This window comes from Mastigoproctus giganteus, chromosome 7 (assembly GCF_048544385.1).
Source record: "Mastigoproctus giganteus isolate SK-2022 chromosome 7, ASM4854438v1, whole genome shotgun sequence".
Lineage (NCBI taxonomy): Eukaryota > Metazoa > Arthropoda > Arachnida > Uropygi > Thelyphonidae > Mastigoproctus > Mastigoproctus giganteus.
The window spans coordinates 104,297,591-104,322,444 of NC_143581.1; the positions used below are offsets into that span (position 1 = coordinate 104,297,591).

Below are 24,854 nucleotides of genomic sequence, written 5' to 3' on the forward strand. Positions count from 1 at the left end.
ATCAATGATCTCAATAACTTAATATATCTCATAAAATGCCAACCGAACTGCGACACCTGTTACATCAGCAGCACTGCCACCAAATTCGGTTCCTCCACAACTTCCAATACCCGCGCATACTACCACTTCAACAGTTTCAAGACAAGTCAATCCTGCACTGAGTTAACAACCCATTCTAAAACCCACAACCACACCCCCCTCGTTGACTCTGCCATCACTATTATTAAACTTAGATCGAGCTACGGAATTCTTCAATATGAAGCCCTCACCATCGAATGGTACTGACACCATTCCGATCTCAACATTATTAACGCTAAACTTCCCTTCAACCTTTCACCGGCTTGGAACCTCTCGCGGCTAAAGTTCCCACGTGTCAAAAAGAGCATCATGGGAGTTTAGATAAACTTTAAATACAACACGCGCTCACTTCTCTTCCATTTGCCAACTGATGGCGGTTTACTCACGAAGGTCCCTCGTAACGACTATTGGCACCACCGGTCTTTACTCTTTTTTTCATTTACGTCTTTTAACCTCTTTATGACAACCAAGGATTGGAGATCTGCATTTCTACTTCATTGCGCTCATTTTAAAATTTGTTTGTTGTTGTTGTTGTAGTTCGGTTTAACGACACAAGGGCTACTATGGCCAAATTGTGTCTCCTAATCGTTAATTTACAAAATATGTATTGCTAGAGAGATTAAATTATATACTTCTGTACAAACCAATATGTTTTAGATATAATTAAATTTCTTCAATATTTGCTACATTTCCTAAGATGCGAGATAAATCAGGTGATATATTCAATGTAGACAGTGACTGAAAAGTGTTTGACCGGATGGTTGAATGCTAGGGACAATCAACCAGGAAATGACGGACTGTAAGTTGCGTCTGACAGGATGAGCACTGTGGTGGGCTTTCTCCCAATAATAGGAAGAGATGAGTATGGTGAGTGTGTCCAATTCTCAGTCTTGCCAGTACTACTTCCTCTCGTCTGTTTCTTCGGAAGCCAGACAGCCACAGCTTTGGATCTTCTTTTATTTGGTATAGTTTATTGTTAGTGTCACTTTTCCAGGTCTGTGACCATTTATTGTAGCAGGCTTTGCGTATGACAGACTTAAAATCAGAGAAAGGAACCTGAGGATGTTGTGAGAGAGTGGTTTCCGGATGTTTAGCGGCAAAGTCAGCACTTTCATTTCCCGGAATGCCTGAGTGGCCAGGGATCCAGCAAAATCTGATTGACTGATTAGACACACTGCAAACTAATAGCTGGGAATGAATCTGTTTCAATGTAGGGTGAGAAATGGAGGAATTCTTCCTTATGGCAGAGACAGCACTAAGAGAATCTGTGTAAATTATGGCAGATGAGATGGAAAGCTTAATTATCTTACTAAGCGCTAACTTAATGGCATATAATTCGGCTGTGAAGACGCTGCAGGCAAGCGGTAGAGTGGCTGAAATTGTACATAAAGGGAAAACCGCCGCAGCACCTACCGTACTCTCAGTTTTTGAACCATCCGTATAAATTTTACAGGCATGGTTGTTCATAGCATGAGCTGAATGTAACTGTCTGATGTTGCAGGAAGGTATATTTTTCCCCCACTGGAGGAAGTATGTATCTTGAGAGACAGACACATATGTCCACGGAGCAACAGGTGTAGTTGTGTCTTGGAAAATTTCATTTAAATTGATATTCCAAGTCTGAACAAGCTCTTTTATCCTGATAGAGGCGGGTCTATTTTCATTTCGTTTGCTCTCATAGAAGGCGTCCCAACGGGTATTATAGAGATACTCCCAACTTGGGTGCGATGGTAGACTCTGGATCTTAGCAGCGTAGCGAAGCAATAGTGTTTTTCTACGCAGATGTAATGGGGGATCATGCGCTTCAATATATAGACTTTGGATAGGAGAAGTCCTGAAAGCTCCTAGCGCAGTCCTCAGAGCACTGTGGTGGATCATATTTAGCCGTTTTAAAGTAGTGCTCCTGGCAGAGTCATACACTGGACAACCATAATCTAGTCGTGAACGGATTAAACTTCTATAAAGATGCAACAAAGTACACCGATCAGCTCCCCATGACATAGATGAGACCGAACGAAGTATATTTAAATGCTTTAAACAAGAAGTTCTCAAATGAGTGATGTGAGCTTGGAAATTTAGTTTGCGGTCTAGTAATAGTCCAAGAAATTTAACGGTATTAACAAGCGGGATTGGAGTATTGTTTATTTGTAGTTCAGGTTCCGGATGGAGAGCTCGCTTCTTGCAAAAGTGAGTGACAGTGCATTTCTTTTCTGACAATCTGTAACCGTTCCGTGAAGTCCAGGCCTCTATTTTGGTTATGGCTAGTTGTAGCTGCCGTTCAATGGTATTCATACTTTGAGATTGACAGGAAATGGTAAGATCATCTGCATACATATAAGTTTGAACAGTTTTTGGGATATCTCGTGTCATTGTGCTAACTCGGATTGAAAACAGTGTTGGACTGAGTATTGATCCCTGCGGAACTCCCTCTTCCTGTATGTGAGATGTAGAGAGGACGTTTTTGTATCGGACTTGAAAAGAGCGCAATTGCAGGAAATTTTGAATTGTTTCCGGCAAATGGCCCCGAAGCCCCAGATGGTAAAGGTCCCTAATAATACCATGACGCCATGTTGTATCAAATGCCTTTTCAAGATCTAAATTGACCATGACTAGATGTTGTTTCATGACATAGGCATTGCGGATATGAGATTCGGCTTTTATAAGCACATCCAGCGTTGATCTATTTTTCCGAAAGCCATATTGTTGTTCTGGAAGGAGATTCTCTGACTCCAGGATGTAGGTGAGCCTAGTATGAACCATCCTTTCGAAAATTTTTCCCATGTAGCTCGTAAGAGATATTGGCCTGTAATTTTCAACACAGGAAGGATCTTTTTCTGGTTTTGGTAAGGCGATAACGAACGAATGGCGCCATGAAGAAGGATAGGCATTTTCGGTGAAGATCCGATTATAAAAAATTAATAGAGTTCTCAAGTCTTCATCAAGTAAATGCTTTAGCATAATGTAATGAACTCGATCTGGACCTGCAGCGCTATTGGAAGATCTGTTTAATGATTCTTGAAGTTCTATTAATGTAAATGGTTGGTTGTAGGGCAGTGAGCGGCGCGTGAAGAAGTTGATTTTATACCGTTCCGCACCTGCTTTGATGTTCTGGAAGGTGGACGCATAGGTGGCAGAAGCTGATATTTTTGCAAATGATTCTGCTAATGCATTTGCAACTTCTTCAGGAGTAGAAATGTCTTTCCCTCTCCAATGAAGTATCGGAGAGGGCAGCCGAGTAAATTTGCCATTTAATGCCTGTATTCTTTTCCAGATGACTCGTGTATCCGTGTCTTTGGTAATGGTTGAGGCAAAAGCAATCCAAGAATCCCGTTTCGCTTTCCGCCTAACTTGTCTAGCTTTCGCTTTGAGTTTTTTATAAGCAATTAGGTTACTAGTGGTGGGATACTTACGGAAATTATTCCAAGCACGGTTTTTTTCCTGTTTGGCAATTAAACAATCTGTATTCCACCAGTTATTCTGTGTTTGTGATAAGGCGTGGATTTTGGAATGGAACCATTAGCTGCAGTGAGAATCTGATTGATTATATAAGTATTTACTTCATCAATATGTTGTCTTTGAACATAACATCTGTCTAAGAGTATTTGGGCAGAATAGCCTCCCCAGTTTGCCTTTTTAAACTGCCAGTTGGATCGTTGAACAGGATTCGGAGTTACTCTTGTTTGTAGTGAGCAAATAATTGGAAAATGATCACTGTTAAAGGGATCGGTTAAAACTGACCATGTCATGATTGGAAAGATAGATGGTGAACAAATTGACAAGTCTATTGCAGAAACAGATCCTGTTGCTAGGTGTATGTAAGTAGGAGATCCAGAATTTAATAAATTAAGATCATTATTGTTCATGAATTCCTCCATCAATTTGCCTCTTCTATCCATTGTAGTAGACCCCCACAATGGATGATGTCCATTAAAGTCACCAAAGAGACAAATTGGAGTTGGGAGTTGTGAAATCAGGCTGTCAAGTTCTGAATGCGGAAGTGGTAGAGATGGTGAAATATAGATGGAAACAAGGGTAACTGAAATACCAACTGCAATACGAGCTGCGACAACTTCTAGAGTGGTTCTCAATTGGATCGGCCTGGATGGAATGTCAGAGTTAACAAGAATAGCTACTCCGCCACGAGCAGGAGAGTTTGAACTCCTATCTCGTCTGTATATCACATAATTTGAAAATTTTGGTGAAATTTGGGGTGACAAGAAAGTTTCTTGTAGGCATACACCTATGGGATTGAATTGAGCTAGTAAATCCCTTAAGTCATCAGAATGACTACTTAGTCCTCTGCAGTTCCATTGTAGGATGTTATACATTATTTAGATTTAGCTGAGGATGATTCGTCTGTCTGTTTTTTGTTCGTGGGACATTTCTTCCGGTCTTTTTTTGGGAATGTGGGGCGTCCAATATCCATGGTGTCATCTGCATGGAGTTCTAGAATGGCCTCCTCGTTACTTAGCAGCTCATCTACATCCATATTATTGGTAGGCGATTCCACTTTTTTTGAGACTGAGTGAGATTTTAATTGTTCTTTTTCAACTGAGACTAATGGGGTATGAGTAGGAATACTGATTGGAGTATTTGTGGCTTCGCTAGTTTTTTTCGGAGGATTATCTTTTTTAGAGGTTGAAAGTGTAAATTTAAGCCAATTCGCTAGAGAGGTGTTAGACGGAACTGATACATCCGTTTGAGCTGCAGTAGAAACAAAGTTTCTAGTTCGAGCTGCATAAGAACGACCACTAGGCATGGTCGACATAACTTGTCTACGTGCCTCAGGAAACGTGACTTTATTTTCAATTTTGTATTTTCTTTCCTGTTATCCATAGCTCACAAGTTTTGGAAAATGCTGGATGGCTTCCTTTGCAGTTTGGACAAACAGGAGTTTTGACTGAACAATCCGCTTGGGTGTGATCTTTAGAGCCACAGATGGGACATGTGGCTTCCCCGCGACAAGCCTGCTGGGAATGGCCGTATTTCTGACATTTAAAGCAACGAACAGGATTCGGGATGTATGGTCGAATCCGGCAGTTTAAATAACCAGCTTTAATACAGGATGGTAAGTCTGGAGTGCTAAATGTCAGAATGATGGATCTTGTTGGAGTAAGATTTCCATCTTTTTTCGTCATGATCCGTTTTACATTTACAACTTTCTGACTGCTGAGTTCTTGGAGTAGTTCTTCTTCGGAGACTGTAATTAGGTCCCACTCGCTGATGACACCTTTTGATGAATTTAGTGTTTTGTGGGGAGTAATTTCTACTGTCAACCCACCAAATGTTGTTGTTTTTAACAGCCGCTCAGAATGTTTTGAGGTGGCTGTTTCTATCAGAAGGTCTCCGGATTGCAGTCTTTTAACCATTTTTGGTGATCCAGCAATTGACTCCAAGATTTTCTGAATTAAGAATGGTGACAACTTACCCACAGGTTGGGCAGATAGGGAATGAATCACCAGGAAGTTTGGGCAATCGTCATGACATTCTGCTTCTCTTCGCAGTCTTTTAGGTTGACTTGAGTCATGGTCAGGTTTAGAATCTTCCGCTCTTGAGCTCAAAGGCTCTAAGTTTGGATAATGATTTTTATCCATGATCGCTCCTTTTTGCCCTGGGGGTTTGCCTTTACCACCCAGGTTACCGGCCCCGCCACGGGGAGGCAGGAGCAGTGCCGCTTGGTGGCCAAGCGTAGAGTTAGTAAGTTAGTACAGCTAGCTAAATTAAAGAAAAAGGTAATTGCCTTCTTCTGGGCTCTCTTCTTAGTGTTTTTAAGTAAGTAGAGCTACTTAACAGAAAATATTAATTCTAAGAGAAAAACAAGGAAAACTCTGTCACTTGGAGGAAAAACGCTTTATAAACTCGCAAGAATCGCTTGGCCACGGAAACGCTTGGCACCCGGGGCCTAAAATTTGTTTAAAATATTTTCACCCCATTCCCCGCCTTAGTTCTTTTTAATGCTTCTTTCAACCTAAATTTAACCACCATCTACCAAAAAAATTTTATTGCAGATTTATACAAGGTGAGTACCGTTTTCTAAGCATTTGCTATTCATTTTTTATATCATACCTATGTAATGTTTTGTTATCTATTGTGGCTATGGCATACGTTTCCTTTATTGAAAGCTTTTTTTGGTTTCTCGCTCTTAAAATATGAATTGATTCAAGTGTATTTACTTATTTAATTTTTTTACATTGAATCAATATCATTATCAGTTATACTCTTAAGCTATATTACTATAATCTATTTTGAATTTAAAAAAATTAAAATTGTCGATAAATAGCGAATTAAATGATGCAGTAATTAAAACAATGATATATTAATACAGTATTTAAAAACGCATCATAATAGCATCAAACTTCATAAAAGCATCAAACTTCATCATCATCAAACGCATCATAACAGCAGCAAATTTTTATATGTAAAAAAAAAAAAAAAAAAAAAAAAAGAAGCAGTTTTCTTTCTTTTAAATTGTTAATTTACCAGCTTTTAAATTAATTGTATTGAATATGCTGCTAAATGTAATATTAATTAATTATAACTTACTTTCCCGAAAATGGTTTGCCATTTTAATATCTTTATTTTTTATAATAATATAATAGAACACCCGTTATAAAAATATAATAAAAACTAAAGAACTCCTTTATTTTAATGTTAATTAGGTCCCCTTCTAACACATCCAACCCAATATGAAAAGAAGATTCGAATCAGAAGCAGCAAAACAAAAGAAGCAAAATGAACAACAAATAACCCACCAAAGAAATGCCATAATTTTTTTTTTCTTTTAATTGTCCTCTGGATCTGCAAACAACAATGGAATAAAATAAACCTCAAAACAACTCAAAATTTCAGCACCCACGGTTCAAGCAAGAATTCAGAAATAACGGCGGAACAAACGGACCAAATTTCTGAAGGAAAGAAATACTGGAGGACAAGAAGATAGCGTATGCCGAAATAAAGATCTATGACTAACTTGAAGAAAATACAGAACAAGCACAGAGGTAAGAAGATCGTGTAAATCAAACTCCTGATATTAATTCGTGTAAAGGTATGTCAAATTTGGTCCAAAGATATTGCAGAATGACCAATAAATACACATGCAAAGTCTAAGTGGTAAGTTTGTGGAATTATACCACTCAATAAGTAAACCTCAAAATTTTGGTAGAACTGAAAATTTGAAAGTTAAAATATACACAACGTAACCGAGTACACTATAGAAATATTCAAGAATTTAATTTTTACTGTGAGATAACTAATGGAACCAAAGAAAAGCACGAATGTTAATTAAGGCTGTTCAAGATAAGAATGCTGCACATTGGGAATTGACTTAGATCCAAATTTCTAGGTTCATTTTCTGAAAAATTTCAATTTTCATTTGCAAATTATTTTCGACCTCATTAAATAAATTTATAACTGGTATGTAGAGGATTATATCCAATGTATGTGGATATACAGGGTCTCAAAAATACACGGCATAACTTCAGGAATAAGTTCCTTATATGTAGACAATAAAAATATTTTATATCAACATAGTTCCGGAAATGCTTGGTTCCCGAGTTATTAACCGGAATGTCTTATCTCCCGCAGGTGTCAAGGTACTGACAGAATCTGGTGGTTTTCCATTCCGCCCATGTACTCAAATCAGGAGCAAGCGGATATGCACTTTATGTACGGTTTGGCGGATGGCAATGCTCTGGAGGCTCGTCGTTTGTACAACGTAAGGTTCCCAGAACGAAGATGTCCAGACAGGAAAACGTTTGAAGGTATCCATCGCCGCCTTTGTGAACATGGGACCTTTACACCTCGTGCTGCCGACAGAGGATGACTAAGATCTACGACTCCTGAAGTTTGGATGTTGTGCATGCCACTGCTGGAATCAGCACACGCAGAATAGCAATGCAATTGGCTGTTCAAAGTTCGACTATTTGGAGAGTGTTGCGAGAACACCAACTGTATCCTTACCATCTGCAACGGGTACAGGCCTTGTCACCAGTAGATTACTCTGCGCGAGTAATCTACTGGTTCTGCCAGCGGTTCTTGCAGCAGTGTGGTACAACTCCTCACTTTCCTGCCTTAGTGATATTCACAGATGAAGCACAATTCACACGAGACCCAAATCCAAAACTTTCACAATTAGCATGTATGGGCTGAGGGAAACCCACATGCAATTTTTCCATCACATCACCAACAGCGGTTCAGCCTCAACATCTGGGCGGGTGTTTTTGGTGATAAGTTATTTGGGCCCCATGTACTTCCAAACAAACTCACAGGGCAGGCGTACAAAAACTTTCAGGAAAACAACATGCCTGATTTCTTGGACGACACGCCACTGATCATTCATCAACAAGCACACTTCATGCACGATGGCGCTCCCGCACATTTCAGCCACCTAGCCCGCAATTACCTGAATCGAAGGTTTCCTGGTCGGTGGATAGGTAGAGGTGGACCAACTGCTTGGCCTCCACGCTCACTGATTTAAACCCACTAGATTTGTTCTTGTGGGCCATTTAAAGTCATTGGTGTATTCGACTACGGTAGCTGATGTGGAAACTCTCTGCAATCAAATTGTGGCAGGTTGTGAGACGATACGAAACATGCCAGGAATTTGGTATCTTCGCGAGTCCATGAGCTATCGATGTGAGGCCTGTATTCAGGCAGAAGGTGACATTTTGAACAATTACTATAAGGTGGTCTGAACAGTTAAGTGTCATAGACAGACCTTCAAAATTCGGAAACCAAGCATTTCTGGAACTATGTTGATATAAAATATTTTTATTCTCTATATATGAGGAACTCATTCCTGAAGTTATGCCGTGTATTTTTGAGACATCCTGTATAAGAATCGGTGTCAAACAATAGGACCTATTGATAAGGAATTAATAAAAACAAATAGAGTCCCAAGAAAATTATTGGCGCGATGTTTTAAAAAGAGTTATTGCTACGGGGGTAGCATTTAGAGGTAGCAATGACAATATATATTCCGAAAGTAAAGTACATTTTTTAAGTTGTTTGGAATATCTTAGTCAATTTGACGTATTTTTAAAAAAATCATATAGAAATGTAAGCAAATTGCGGACCTGGTAAAAGAAATTACCTTTCACACAAAACCTGTGAAGAGTTTATAAATTTAATGACAAATAAGACAAAAGGAACTTTAAAACTCTGAAGGAACACTGAAGTAAAACAAGCTACATACTTTCAATGGTTATCGGCTTTGCACTAGCATAAGTCACATTGATTAGTCAGTGCTAATAATCAGACATGTTTCAAAAGATGGTAAAATTAGTCTTGGGTTTTATTCCCGTGATATATCACAATGTAGAATATCTTGAAAAATCATTTTAGACAAGTTAATCGTATTTCAGTTATCCATAGATATCGAAAAATGCAGAGGGCAAAGTTGTGTAATGTTCCAATATGGCTGGGAAATATTTTGGTTTACAAGCTAGAATAAGGAACAAAGCCCCACAGCATTTTTTTATAACATGAATAGTCATTCACCAAAGTTAGTAGGCAACTATGCAGCAGAATCTTGTTCTGCTGCATTATATTATTTCTATTTTGTCCAAACTTTGTATAATTTTTTTTCTGCGTGAACGAGACGATGCAATATATTAAAAAAAATTGTTTACGGATAAAAACGAATCAGTGATACGCGATGGTCAGCCAGAGAGCATGCTGTATCAGCATTGAAAAGAGGATATAAAAAAATTAAAGAAGCTCTTATCAATATTTCACCATCTGAGCATGAAAAGCTATTTAGCCATAAAGTTCAGGGGCCTCAAAATAATTTTGTGCCTCGGGTTTCGAAACGCGTAAGTACGGTCCTGCCAGTTCTTGTCCTGGTCGTCTACTTTACGTACACCCAAAGTACAAGAAGCAGGCCTTTTTTATGGCTCGAGTTAAGAGACGCTTTCTTGAAGCTAACGTGATTTCTCAAGAGAGTGCCAGTGATATTGAAATACAAATTTTTTGTAGGATTCCAGAATATGCAGGAGAGCGAGGATGGATATCTAATCATATGCTGCCTTTATATCAAAGAACAAAGTGTCAAGTTGCGACTTCCAGTAGAAGCCCTTTGTATCCTGAAAAGTGTATGACTTTTTTCATAAATTTTAAGCAATGAGCATCCTATTCAGATGGGCCGAAAATCTTTTGAACCCTTTGGAGTTTTAATTTTTGGGATTGGCTTAACAAAGCAGCTGTTTCAGATTCTGGGGATCGTAGCAGTATTGAGGATTTTCCGAAATATGTGTAGGAGAATATCAATTATGTAGCTGCTGCATAACTTAGATTATGAATATGGGAAATCCATTTGGGCATAGTGTCGCTTTATTGAGGATCTTTTTAATTACTGTGATGAGATGATCTCTTGAGATAGTAACTGCTGATATGGTAAGTCTATTAGAGGGTTGAATATATGGTAGAGGGCGCTGAGCGTCATCACATACGAGCTCACTGAATGTATTGTCAACCCACTCAAAGAAAGTATGCCCGTCAAGGATAGTATTGGAATGTTTGGAATAGACTCGCTTGGCTGTGTGAAAGGCGATTTAAAATCATACGAGCGAGCTTGCCTCTACAGTCTGACGAAGTAGGCTCTCTCTTTCTTCAAGGCGATGTGATCTGCTGTTGTTTCAGTTTTTTACCGTTCTCTGAAGGCTTTTTTGCTTCCTAAGGAAGGTCATTTTTTAGAATCTGCATAAACCAGGGGCTAGTCCTCGGAGAAAACACACATCTTTGGAAGCACCAGAAAGTGCAATTTGAGAAAGCCCTTTTGAGAGTGCTAGTGTCGCATCTTCGAATGATAAGGAGCACATACTCTGCCAATCAGTCATCCTGAGGTGCTGGATAATGACCTCTGTTTTAATAAATCTTGTTGGGTACTGTTTTAGATTCTGTAGTATGAGTCGGTGAACATAAGATATCAGTGAGGAATTCAAATGAAAGAGGCTGATGATTAGATCTAAGTTCGAAATTTTGTGAAATGGAAACCATACTTGATAGATTGTGATGTCTGTATGGCAAGCGCAGTGTTATCCTCACCGTCCTCCTAACACCGGGTGGAAAAGGCCCGGGTTCGAATACCGTCGATGACGCGAGGAACTTTAATGGACTTTTTTTCACTCCGTGGCTGAGTTAGTCGGTCTCAGGCTTGCATAAACATTAACTTTCGTAGTGACAGAGATATCCCATAAAGAGGTTTTAGAAATCATGAGGAGAAACATTAAGGCTAATTCGTACAAGATCAAATCTTCTTCAATTAATAACTCCGAATAACCATGAGAATAGAACGGAATTTGCTAATATTTGTTTATCAAGATTATATGATAACGCCGACTGGCTAGCTAATGTGTGTTGTGGATAGATTTGGTTCATTTCTTTCATCATGGCACTGTCAACAGATGCCATTTGGGCAAAGGATAACCTTTGCTTACATTGTATTACATTAATGGTGACATATTGTTGTAGTAAACGTTATATTACATTAATGGTGACATACAGTCAACTTTTACGTTGTAAAAGTTGACTGTATGTCACCATTTTTGTTCCTTGTACCACCTTTCACTTCGGCGTCAGACAGTTCAGGAAAGATAGTTTGTATACTTCAAGGTGTCACATCTTGACGATCCAGTGCTTTAACAAATTGTTTAGCCAGTTTCAGCTTGATGCTAAATACGGTTAATGATTGTATTCGTTGTCGAAATGATTAACTGTAATTTTTTTCCCTAGTGGTCGTGCCGGAGTATAAACAGAACATTTAAAAACAGATGTTATGTGGCGTGGCAGAATCAAGAATTTATTTCTTGGAACCAAGGGTCATTGTGTTTCCGACACCGTGCACCAGGCTACACATCAATTCTGGTAGACTATCCTCTTTTCCGTTAGTGCTGTCCTAGAGGCATAGAAAGCAGAAGGAATTTAGTGAAACCATCTTGCAAGCCCAGAATCTTGGTCCTCACAATTCCCGTTTATACTGATTGTAAACTTGATCTTCTCTAACGCATGCTTCACATTTTGGTCTTCAATATGAATACAGTGTGCAAAGGAATCGATAAGTGTGTCGATTATTTGATCCGAAACACTGATTGGTGTAATGACCCGATTGCAAGCAGCGCAACTTTCAAAATTTTATTTGAACAGTCTATTAAACTGTCTTGAACTATGAAATAAGGCGCTAACTCTTCTATATTGTGGCTAATACCACTTTTATAAGTACCAGTCAAACCAAACAATAGCACAGGGATTCTACAAACCCTGCAAAAGTAGCGTGCCTTTTTCTGCATGTAGACGTCTTTCAGCCGGGATCCGGTAGATTTTACTTTTAATGTGCGACAATAGCATTGCAATACAATATGGAGAAGCGCAAGAACAATATCTCCGCCGCACACTCAGACGTATGTGGTTTCAATGCAGACAACCCAAGAGACACCCTCTCCTCGCCGCTGATCATTGTTGAATGCGAATACTGTGGTGTCGCCAACACTCTGGTTGGATACTGGAGGACTGGAAACGAGTGTGCTTCTCGATGAGTCCAAATACCTGGTGCAACACGGCGCTGGATGCCTTCGTCTGTGGCGCAAGCAATCCGAGTCCCCGAACCCATCATGCATGATGCACACTATTGTGGCAGTTGCCTAATATGGGGATCCTTCAAGATGATAATGCGCCATGTCATTGGACCAGCACTGTGTGCAAGAGGTTCGAGGAACATAGTGAAGATATTGTTTTCTAATGAATTAAATTATACGAGAATTAAATTAAATTCTCTAAACTACGAAAATTAAAATTTTCGTAATTAACAGTATTTGTTGCAACGGGATTTACAGCGTTGCTCTGAAAAGGTGCGGAGTTTACTACGTATGTAAGTACGGAGAAGAAAAGAGCAAATTCGGTTATGTAGCGGTCCAGGAAAGTATTTGAGGGGCCTCGCGGTTAGCACAATGGTTACGATTGCCCCGGGGGCTCACATCTGGTGAGTATGGGCTTGGCACACCTAGGGTCCTGAGCTGGATAGGCGCCTCCGTAGCCAGCTGGGCAGGAGCAGCAGTGCGTAGCACATGCTTCTTGATTACACCGGGGTTCGAGCCCGTGACTACCAAATACGGAGGATGCGGAAAGGTCAGGGAATGACCACCGTATATCCCTGGAGCAATATGGCCTTAGTTGTTAATGCGCCTAAAAACCAAACAACTCGAACACTGAGCTGGATATCATCATTCTTCTCTTTCTTGGTGATTCCCTTCTACTTTTCTCTTCTTCTCTCAGGGTAACTCGGGAATTTTTTTTTTTGGCTGGTGCAGCATAAGCCTCAGGCTTCCTTGCACCCTACAGCTAATAATAATAAGAATAGATTACCATCCTTACACGCCGTGTGAAAAAGACCAGTATTTCAATCCCTTCTTGACGGATGGAACTTTTAGCGCTATTTAAACGTAGCAGAGTTCAGTTTTCTGACGAAGGCTTCAAGGTTTATCTCCAGGTAACTCAAGTTTTTTGTCCAGCAAACAAGAAAACCAATCGAAGAATACATGTAGTAATACACTGATATACCCAATATACTGATGCCTCGTAGCTTTAGTTGCTTTGTCACTTAACACACCTAACCTTAGCACACACACACCAGCCAAGAGTTTCGGTCATTAATGGCCCAGGTGAATTAGGTTCTGCTTATCGATCTTTACAGAGCGATAAGCAGAAAAGCAGCAAAGATACTCTTTGCAAAGATACTCTTTGCAGAAAAGCAGCAAAGATACTCTTTGCTGCGAGAACTGTAAAATTCAGCATTATGGAAATTATAGAGGTTTACTAGAAAAATTGCTGAGCCTGAAGGCGAGTAAGAGCCTTGGATAGGTCGCATATACCTAATTATTTTAAAGGCAAGATTATATATCAGACCATTAAGGTTAATCATGAAGGCTTCATTAAAGCAGGCTATTCCCTTGGATTGGATAAGTGTTACCAATCCACAAAGGATTCAAAGATAGAAGTGGGAAACTACAGAACAGTCTGACTTCAGTTGCAGGGTGTCCTGCAGTGATTGAAAATGCAATTCATGGTCACCTAGATAGGACGAGTTCTCCTCCCCCCCCCCACCAAGTGAACTCAGCACGGTTATGTAAAGAGATAATCTTGTTTCCCTAAACCTAAAAGTATCTGATAATTAAAAGTTAACATTGCTTATTTGGACTTTAGCAAAGCATTTGCCAAATTCATTCATTCTCTCCTCGCGTGAGAGTTGGATATAGAGTACAAGCTAGAACATATGGGAATCACAGGTAAGATCACTTGATGGGTAACGTAATTCTACACGACAGGATGCAAAGCATTGTAATTAATGGTTGCTCTTCAGACGCTGGGTTACAGTACTCAAATCACTAACTGTGGGAGAGAATAATGATTTGATCGTTTCTGTATGGGATTTAGGGATAAATGCATGATGTCAACTTGCAGATGATGTCAAGATTGAAAGAGTGATTAACGACCTAGTCAAGCAGCGCTCCTTCTGAATTTAGATGGGTTCAGGGATGGTCAGATAAGGATGAACTGAGTTTTAATACTGTAATATGTAAGGTTTTACACATGGAATATAATATTGCGGATTTGTGAAAAACCACAGCAACCACCTAACAATCACGCTATGTCCACTTGAGATGTAATAATCCAAAATAAATTGCATACTTAAGAGGATTAGATTAGGTGTGTTAAGTACCAAAGCAACTATGGATATGTATATTGTGGGGCGTTAGCATATTGTGTGCATCCTTCAGTTCGTTTGCTGTTTTTCTCACGGAAAAACAGCAAACCGAAACTACGAGTTTCCAGGTGAAAATTCCATTCAACCCTTGCGTGAGATCGAATAGGCTGTAGAAGAGCCACACTATATAAAAAAAAAAAAGCCATTAAATTCCTCTCAGGAATTTAGGAGCTTTTCTCAGTGTGGCTCATTCGCAGACGGGACTTGAACTCAGTTCTTTTTCGTCCGTTGGGGAAGAAGAGGACGATGATTATAACTACTGTGATACACGCGAGGGCAACTTGAAGAAGTTGAATTAAAAAAAATGCAGACGAAGAAAGGGATTTGGGTATAACATTACAGGCATAAGGAAGAATCCCATGGTGTTCTGTTCTTAGTTTTTTTTTTTTTTTATGTAAACCTCAAACACGAGAGGTATTAGAACATATAGTACATAGTACCATGCTTGGGTTGGAGGTTGAGAAGACGAAAGAAGATATTTGTTGACATTGGACTTGAATTTCTGTAGACTGTAATTTCAAAATGGAAAGTGGAATGCAATGTGCTATCATCGGCAAAACTATGGATAGGATTTCCAGTCAATGGAAGAAGGTCATTAATATACAAGAGGAAAAGAGTGGGGGAAAGAACTGAAGCTTGGGGGACACTGGCATTAGTGGAGAAGTTAGAAGACAGAGAGCCATCTACCATCACCCTCAGTGAGAGAAAACTGGATAACCAATTACAAAAAACAGTTGGCAAACCATAAGATGGAAGCCTGTTTAGAAGACGTTTATGCCAAACACGATCGAAAGAATTTGAAATGTCAAGAGCAACTACTTGTGTTTCACCGAACCTTTCCATTGAATTAGTTCATAAATCGGTAACGTAAGCCAGAATATCACCAGTGGATCGACACTGATGGAATCCATACTGGCGATCGTTGATCAGACGGAAGGTTTCTAGGTAGTTTAAGAGTTGGCGGTTAACTGATTTCTCCGTTACTTTAGAAATAGTAGAAGTTAGCATTAGCATTAGCATTAGTAGAGGCATTTGATGCAAGAAAGCAAGCTTATGCAGCATCAGCCAAAAAAAAAAAAAAAAAAAAAAAGTAACATAAATAAATAAAAATAACCACTTCCACTTCACCCCTCTGTTCGTTCGAAATACCTGTCCAGCTGAGCCTTAAACTTATTTAGGCTATCAACTTCCACGACAAGGGATGGAAGTCTGTTCCACCCACCAACCACCCGCTGGCTAAAGGCAAATTTCCGCACATCTATCCTACATCTGTCTTTCCTCAATTTGAATTTATGCCCTCTCAGGTGATTTTTCTGAGCTAGAGGAAGAATCCCATCAGCATTGAGCATGCTCAAACCATTCAAGGCTTTGTACACCTCTATCAGATCACCCCGCTGGTGCCTAGTTTCCAGACACTGTAATTTGCAAAACTTAAGCCTTTCTTCGTAAGAGAACCCCTTTGTCCCATTCACCAATCTAGTTGCCCTTCTCTGTACTCGTTCCAGCAGCTCTACATCCTTCCTGAAATGAGGCCTCCAGGCCTGTATACAGTACTCTAGGTGTGGCCTGACCATTGCCTTATACAAGGGAATAATCACCTCCTTATCCCTGCTAGAAAAATTCCTATATATCATTGACAATACACCATGAGCTACTCTTGCAGCTCGTCTGCACTGCTCAGAGAACTTCATATCTGCCTGCACCACCACCCCCAGGTCCCTTTCATTCTCTACCACTGTCAGTGTAGTACCACAGAGTTGATACGTTGCTCTGGGGTTGCTGTTTCCCATATGTAGTACTTTACATTTGTCAATGTTAAACTTCATTTGCCACCTCGAAGCCCATCTGCTCAACCTTTCCAAATCCTGTTGCAGCAGCATAGTGTCAGTAGTGTCCTTGACAACCCTGCCAACCTTCGTATCGTCTGCAAACTTGGACATTAAGCCTGATATACCATCATCAATATCATTTATAAATACAGAAAACAATAACAACAATAAACAATAGTAATTGCAATGGGACGATAATTGGATGGGAGGGATTTGTAACCCCTTTTAGGAACTGGCTGGATATGAGCAAATTTCCAAGCAGAATAAAAAACACCTTTGGAATAAAAAAGTGAAAAAAGGCGGCAAAGAATAGGAGTAAGTTCAGTAGCACACGTTTTGAGAACAAGTGGAGAAATACCATCGGGACTTGGAGCTTTCTTACCATCAAGATTCATCAAAATCCTTCTGAAATCCTTTTGATGGAAGACCACAGGAGGCATTGAATGGAGCGTGTTGGGAATGGTGGGAGGTGTTTTACCAAGATCATTAATACATCAGTTGGAAGAAAAATGGGATGCTAGCAGGTCAGCTTTATCTTTGGCTGAAGTGACAACAGAACCATCTGGTTTGGACAGAGGTGGGAGCAGAGACGGGCAAAAGTTGCGGCCAATAGCTTTGGCAAGAGACCAGAATGCTCGGCTACCATTAGGGCAAGAAGCAAGTTTTCTACTCTTAGTCTGTTCAAACTCTAGTTTGGACTGATTAATAACTGCTTTACAATTGTTGCGAGCTTTGGTGTAGGCAGAAAATAAAACTGAAGAATTAGAAACAAGCCAATTACGATATGCAACATTCTTCTCTTGAACAGCCTTAGCACATTTATTGGAAAACCAAGGTTTAGATAAAGGACGAGATTTTAAAGTGGAGTGTGGGATAAAGGATTCCATTCCTGCAAGAATAATTTCACTGACACGATCTGAGCAAGCGTTGACATCAGAAGTTTTGAACAATGACTTGTTGGAACAAGGTAATTAATTCCCTTATATAAGGTAATTGTATGGAACCTCTGCGGAAATTCTGTGGAACCTCTTCTTGAAGATGTTCAACAACTTGAAGAGAATTTCCGCGAGTTATTCTGGGTTTTAAGCCGAAATAACACCTTAAAAATCAAATGGTGAGCAGACATGATACACAACAGGAGCAATATATGTTTAAGTCGCTGATGCTTCTAAAAACTACCAACTACTACTTTACTAAATAAGATAAACGACAAGTATACGGGTCTACAACACTTTCACCTTCCGCCACACCGCACTTTTTTCTTTCCCGCAAATGATAGTATGAAACAATCTGACTTCAAGCGCCGCTTGAGGTTACAATGGTTTCAGATTATCATTTCTGAGAGTCTCATAGCAAATCACAGACTAGTGGAATTTGTTCCGACTTATCATAATCCACGGAAATCCCAATTTAAGATAATCTTCATACTGCCTGGATTTTTTTCATTTTTCTTTGCTGTTCACACATTCAACAAACAACAGGAGGAAGGATATTCTATTTTTGTTTCACAGAAATCTCTTGGCGTTGCTTCATATTTCAAACGAAATTGATGGAAAACAAATGACTACATCGCGTATCACCTTATAAAGGACGGATTTACATAATACTGAATAATAAATCTTGGCAATTTTTCGAAAATTGGTTGTTTCAAAAAAGAGTTTATTGCAAAGTGTTCATTTTAATTAGTTGTACATCTTTAATTTGAAATAATTCAAACCGTTCCAGAAATGTAGCAGATATTCGTTACAGCTGATTTTTATCTTCATGTAATGTACTAGTTATGTCAGTCCCATTATCATGAGACTTTCAATTACTCAACAACTTTATATGAAAATTTTAAATTTAATTCCGTTCACCTCAGGGGCTCACTAGATGTGAGCATCTGAGGTGAACTGTTTCTTATATGTACTTTCTGTGTGGAATTCAGCGGTGCCAATGTGCTATCACATTCACAAAAATTTTTTGCGACATTTTATTATGTGTTACATATATGTCCCAGTACTATGATATAAGAGCTTGTAGTATTCGTATAATAAGTTATTTCTTTCTTTCTTTTTTTGATTCCCCCTCTCAGTTTGCTGTGGCTATCGAACAAAGGTATACCATTTCCAGACTTATTCAGGTATGTTTGCGGATATTATATAGTTCCGACTTTTTAAGCTTTGACATATCATCATGACAACTGCTTTTCATTGGTTGATATATTGAAATTTAAAGTCTACGGATCGAGAAGCTGTAGTATAAACAATTCCTAGTTCATTTTACAAATATACATGGTGGTCTAAATTCTAATCTCAACGATGTCCATTTCCACTTGCAGTCTGCCAAACCCCGTGTACTTTTTCTGACAATCTCAGTTATCAGTTGATTCAACTACTGCTCATCTCACTTGCCCAAATTATTCGCTTTATGTTGCCTTTCGCCTCAAAGGTGATACTTGTGCATATGTCCGTTCCGATATTCCCCGTCAGAGACTTGGTAATTTGGAATCTCCTCTTTTCGATCTTCTCTGGCTTAAAATCTCTCTACCTCATTCTGTCAAATTCATCTATTGTCTCTAACGTTCTCCCAACTCCACTAGTCACCTGACTTCCTCTCTTTGCAACTTAACTTTCTCCAGTACAACTTTCCTAACAGTGAAGTAATTTTCCTTGGTGATTTTAAAGTTCACAACTCCAGCTGGCATCCTTTTTCTAGTCACACCGATCCGGCTGGTCGAAATGCTGAGGCTTTTGCAATTACTAATGACCTTGCACAGATTGTTCATTTACCTACTAGAATATGGGACAATCCTAACCATACAGCCGACATGCTTGATCTTTTTCTCACAAACAACCCTTCTAAGTGGACGGTCGAAGTGATTGGTCCTTTAGGCACCTCAGATCACAACTTGGTGATTGTCTCTTCTCCAATGGAGCCTTTATCTCATGGCTATTCCCAACCTCGTGTTGTTTGGCATTACAAGAATGCAAAATGGGACGACCTGCGAGATTTCTTTTCTTCTTTTCCTTGGTTGGATTACTGTTTCTAAACTTCTGATTCAACGTTTGCTCAGATCGTGTCAGTGAAATAATCCTTGTTGAAATAGAATTCTTTATCCCACACTCCACTTTAAAATCTCATCCTTTATCTAAACCTTAGTTTCCAATAAATGTGTTAAGGCTCAAGAGAAGAATGTTGCATATCGTAATTGGCTTGTTTCCAATTCTTCAGTTTCATTTTCTACCTACACCAAAGCTGGCAATAATTTTAAAGCACTTATTAATCAGTACAAACTAGATTTTGAACAGGCTAAGAGTAGAAAACTTGCTTCTTGCCCTAATGGTAGCTGAGCATTCTGGTCTCTTGCCAAAGCTAGTGGCTGCAACTTTTGCCCATCTCTGCTCCCACCTTTGTCAAAACCAGATGGTTCTGTTGTCACTTCAGCCAAGGATAAAGCTGAACTGCTAGCATCCCATTTTTCTTCCAACTGATGTATTAATGATCTTGGTAAAACACCACCCACCATTCCCAACACGCTCCATTTAATGCCTCCTGTGGTCTTCTGTCAAAAGGTTGTCAGGATTTTGACAAATCTTGATGCTAAGAAAGCTCCAGGTCCCGATGGTATTTCTCCAATTGTTCTCAAAACCTGTGCTCCTGAACTTATTCCTATTTTTTGCCGCCTTTTTTCACTTTCTTATTCCAAAGGTGTTTTTTCTTCTGCTTGGAAATTTGCTCATATCTAGCCAGTTCCTAAAAGGAGTTACAAATCCCTCCCATCCAATTATCGTCCCATTGCAATTACTTCTACTCTTTCTAAAGTAATGGAGAAATCAATTAACCGCCGTCTGATCAACGATCGCCAGTATGGATTCCATCAGTGTCGATCCACTGGTGATATTCTGGCTTACGTTACCGATTTATGGACTAATTCAATGGAAAAGTTTGGTGAAAAACAAGCAGTTGCTGTTGACATCTCAAAGGGGTTCGATGGTGTTTGGCATAAATGTCTTCTAAACAGCTTCCATCTTATGGTTTGCCAACTGTTTTTTTGTAATTGGCTATCCAGTTTTCTCTCTGATCGCTCACTGAGGGTGATGGCATCTGTCTTCTAACTTCTCCACCAATGCAGGTGTCCCCCACTCTTTTCCTCTTGTATATTAATGACCTTTTTTCATTGACTGGAAATCCTATCCATAGTTTTGCCGATGATAGCACATTGCATTCAACTTTCCATTTTGAGAAACCTTGTCCAGCTCAATCAGCTTCAAGTTCTCCAAAATCTGCTGCCAATTCCTTAAATGCCGATCTTCAGGTAATTCTCCAGTTGGGCAAAGACAACTTAGTTGATTCCAATCCTTCTAAAACTCAGTGTTGTCTTTTATCTCACAAAAAGGATTCTTCTGCTCCTATGCTTATCTTTCGTGACACTCCGATTTCTAGGCAAGATGATATATCCCTTTTGGTGGATTACCCTGAATTCTAATCTCTCTTGACACAAGCACATTACAAATATTGCTTCCTCTGCATCTAAAAAACTTGGTTTTCTCTTTCGCTCTCGGCGTTACTTTTCTTCCAAACAGCTGTTCACTCTGTACAAATCGCAAATCAGTCCTACCATGGAATATTGTTCCTACACCTGTGGCATTGCCCCGAAAACCTTTCTCGGGCATCTTGATTCAATTCAGAAGAGGGCAGTTAGGTTAATTAATGACTCATCTCTAACAGAGTCTCTCTACTCACTGTCTCATAGACGTACTGTTTCTGCTGCATGCCTTTTCTACAGATACTTCCATGGGCACTGTTCTTCTGAATTGGCTTCTATAATTCCCGCCCTCTCTTTCAAAACAGTCCGAACACGTGCTGCCACCAGCCAACAACCATTTACTGTCCAACTTCAAACTCACAGAACCAACTTTTCATCTTCCTCATTTATTCATTCAACTTTCGTTTTCTGAAACAACTTTCGTTCATACGTATTTCCTGAAAATTACAATCTACAGAAGTTCAAGCCTAATGTTAACAAATATCTTCTTTCATTTTTATCAACCTTCACCCTATGCACGGTACTGAGTACTATAGGTTCTAACACCTCTCGTGTTTGGGGTAATCATAAATAAAAAAAAAAAAAAGTTTCACAGACAAGTCAAATAAAATTTTGAAAGTTGCATTGTTTGCAATCGGGTCATTAAACCAATCAGTGTTTTGGATCAAATAATCGTTACACTTATCAATTCGTGTTGCCCATGGTGTTCATGTTGAAGACCAAAATGTGAAGCATGGGTTAGAGAAGATCAAGTTTACGATCTGTATAAATGGGATTTCTGAGGATCAAGATTATGGGCTTGTAAGATAGTGTGACCAAATTCCTTTTGCTTTCTCTGCCTCTAGAACAGCACTAACGGAGAAGGTCTGTTTGAATTTATGTGCAGCCTGGTGTACACTGTGTAGTAAACACAATGACTCTTGCATCTAAGAAAACAATCTTGCTTTGGTCACTCCACATAAAATCTGAAATATTTATACTCCGGCACGACCATGATGTCAGAAGAGGTTACAGTTTACCATTTCGACAATGAATACAATCATTAACCGTATTTAGCATCAAGCTGGAACTGGTAAAACAATTTGTTAAAGCACTAGATCGTCAAGATATGACACCTTGAAGTATACCATCTATCTCTACTAAACTGTGTGATGACAGTTTAGTAAAGTGGCGTAGCCAGGTTTTGTAGTGTGGGGCAGCAAAGGGATAAAATTAGCGCCAATTGTTTGTTTGAATGTCATTATTTACCGCTCTCCCCCCTGGCATCAAATAGTTTAGTTAAGATAGATTGATTTCTTGGTGATTCCCTTCTACTTCTGATTCTTGTTCTCTCTCTCTCTCTCTCACACACACACAAAAGGTAATATTCAGAAACTAGTGATATACATTCAACTTTTACGTTGAATGTATTTACGTGTATTACCGTGCACGGGTAACCCAAAGTAAGCAACGGTTATCCTTTGCCTAAATCACATAAGTTGACAGTGAGTGCCATGACACACTGTCAGCTAGCCAGTTGGGGATATCATATAATCTTGATAAACAAATATGATCAAATTCCATTCTATTCTCATGATTATTTGGAGTTATTAATTGAAGGAGATTTGTTCTTGTACAAATTAGCCTTAATGTTTCACCTCATGATTTTGAAATCACGTGACAAAGCTTTTCACGAAAGTTAATGTTTATGCAGTTTCTTAAAACAGTTTGGGGCATTTCGTCAGCTGTCTTATTAGGAACTGACAGTCTACGACATCTAGGAGGCATGCACATTTCTAGTTTTGAAAATTTTTTCACGAAGACAATGCGCTTTTATGAAGAATGGACGAGAATCCTTCTCTGTCTTTTTCTCTTTTCCGTCGTCTTTAAGACATTCCAGAGTAGAAGAACTATTTTTTGTAATAGCAAATGATATAGGTAACACATCATTCATATAGCATATTCAATAGCGGATACAATGTTAACCTAATCTTTCTCTGCCATTAAAAGCATCCATACATAAAATCAGTATTTTGTAGATTTTTGCTTAATAATTAGCCGATATAAACGCCTAGAAAGTTTAAATCATCATGGAAAGTCATTTTATATATTATTATCTGTATTATCAAAATGATGCAAAGAAACTAAGTGTGGTTTATGAGGGGAGAGTCAGTATCATTTGAATCTAAAAAAAAAAAAAAAAAAAAAAATTCTTATATATCCATACGGTTATAATTAACAAGTATCTTCGCATGCACCCACACAGCATACATTGAAAAATCTTAATTAATCATGTTTTATTTAACATGCAATAATATTTGCAGCACATCTATATCTATGCTATAAAATCGAATTTAAAATAAGTCTATTCTGATCCCCACCTCCCTCCCGGGCTATGAAGTAAAGGTAAGCATCCCTTCAAAGCGCTTTTCGACGCTGCCAATCGATGTGTAGCGTCTAGAAATCTTCCAGCAGGCAACCTCCAGTCTAGAATCATTTACCGGTAGAAGATTAGGCTTAACGCTTATTAGTGTGGATTCCGCATTCAGTCTTAGACCAGTATCTAATTATTAACTTCAAAAATTGTTATGAAGTCAGTCTGGCACTTACCCATCCAGCACGTCCTTGGGGATAATATTAATAATCCAAATATAATGCCAGCTTATTTTCCAAAATTATCGGTTGTCAAAATCACCATTTTACTTCTAGTCGTCAGTGAGCTTGACAGATGTTAAAGGTGTATCACGAGACACTGCCCGTATTCGACAGCTAGTAGAAGATACTAAAAGTGAACAAAGCTTCCACTTCGTTCTTATCCTACCTCTACCTCTGCTTTCAGAGCACTTCCACGATTCACGTAAGGGATCTTTACCCAGAAACAGCGGCTGTTCGAGGTGGCCTCGCTTTCCTGGAATTTCTGGGAGCTCATTTCATTTACAGCTAACGTGTGGCACGTCGTCGTTTCTGGTGAAACTGCCAGGAAAGAGTAATCGAGCATAGAACACTCCTTCGTCGAGCCACGCTTCCGAGTACCTGTTCTCCTAATACGGCAATGCCCCGCCTTCAGAAAATGACGATACCGAGTGACTTATGATTGGTCAACGCTCTGTTCATTGACTGTTTATTCTGTCTCAGTCGAAGTGTAAGAATTGTACGAACGTCTTCCGCTGTAGTGAATTAATGCAGAAAACCTGATTGGATAATAATAGAATTACTGTACTTAGCGCTATTGAACTTTATCGTACAAAGGTATGTATATGCTTACTTAACATAAGCTGCAGCAGACGACCTTGTACGTGAATATCATTAAGAGTAATACTGCCTTACAATATAGCAAATGTTTACCAAGGACAGATATTTAGGGTTATCATACCAACGCGACCTTTCGTAGTGCATGACTGTAATGTCAGATTTTTCTGTGATATCGAAAATGCACTATTGCGAAGGAAAATACTCAATTTTTTAATCCATAAAAAATCGTATCAATTATTTTACTTTTTTAACTCACCAGTAATTTGAAATATGCAGTTACATACCATAGTTCTTTGGAGGCGTTCTGTATGAAACTGTGTCCCATAAACTAAAAAAAAACAAAACAATATATAAATATATATATAATATCGGTGTTTAAATACACCATAGATAACTCTTAATAAACTACAAAGTAGTTGTTGTAGGCATCATT

The 24,854-nt window shown here is 39.0% G+C and overlaps 1 protein-coding gene across 1 annotated transcript in view; it reads right to left on the reverse strand.

Moving 5' to 3' along the window:
* Positions 1 to 24,131, reverse strand: part of LOC150083117 (suppressor of cytokine signaling 3-like) — a 59,731-nt gene extending 35,600 nt beyond the window's left edge. The window contains exon 1 of the mRNA XM_090377817.1: positions 23,780 to 24,131. The gene's annotated coding sequence lies outside the window, so the exon portion shown is untranslated. The remainder of the gene's footprint in view (positions 1 to 23,779) is intronic.
* Between the last annotated feature and the right edge of the window lie 723 nt (positions 24,132 to 24,854).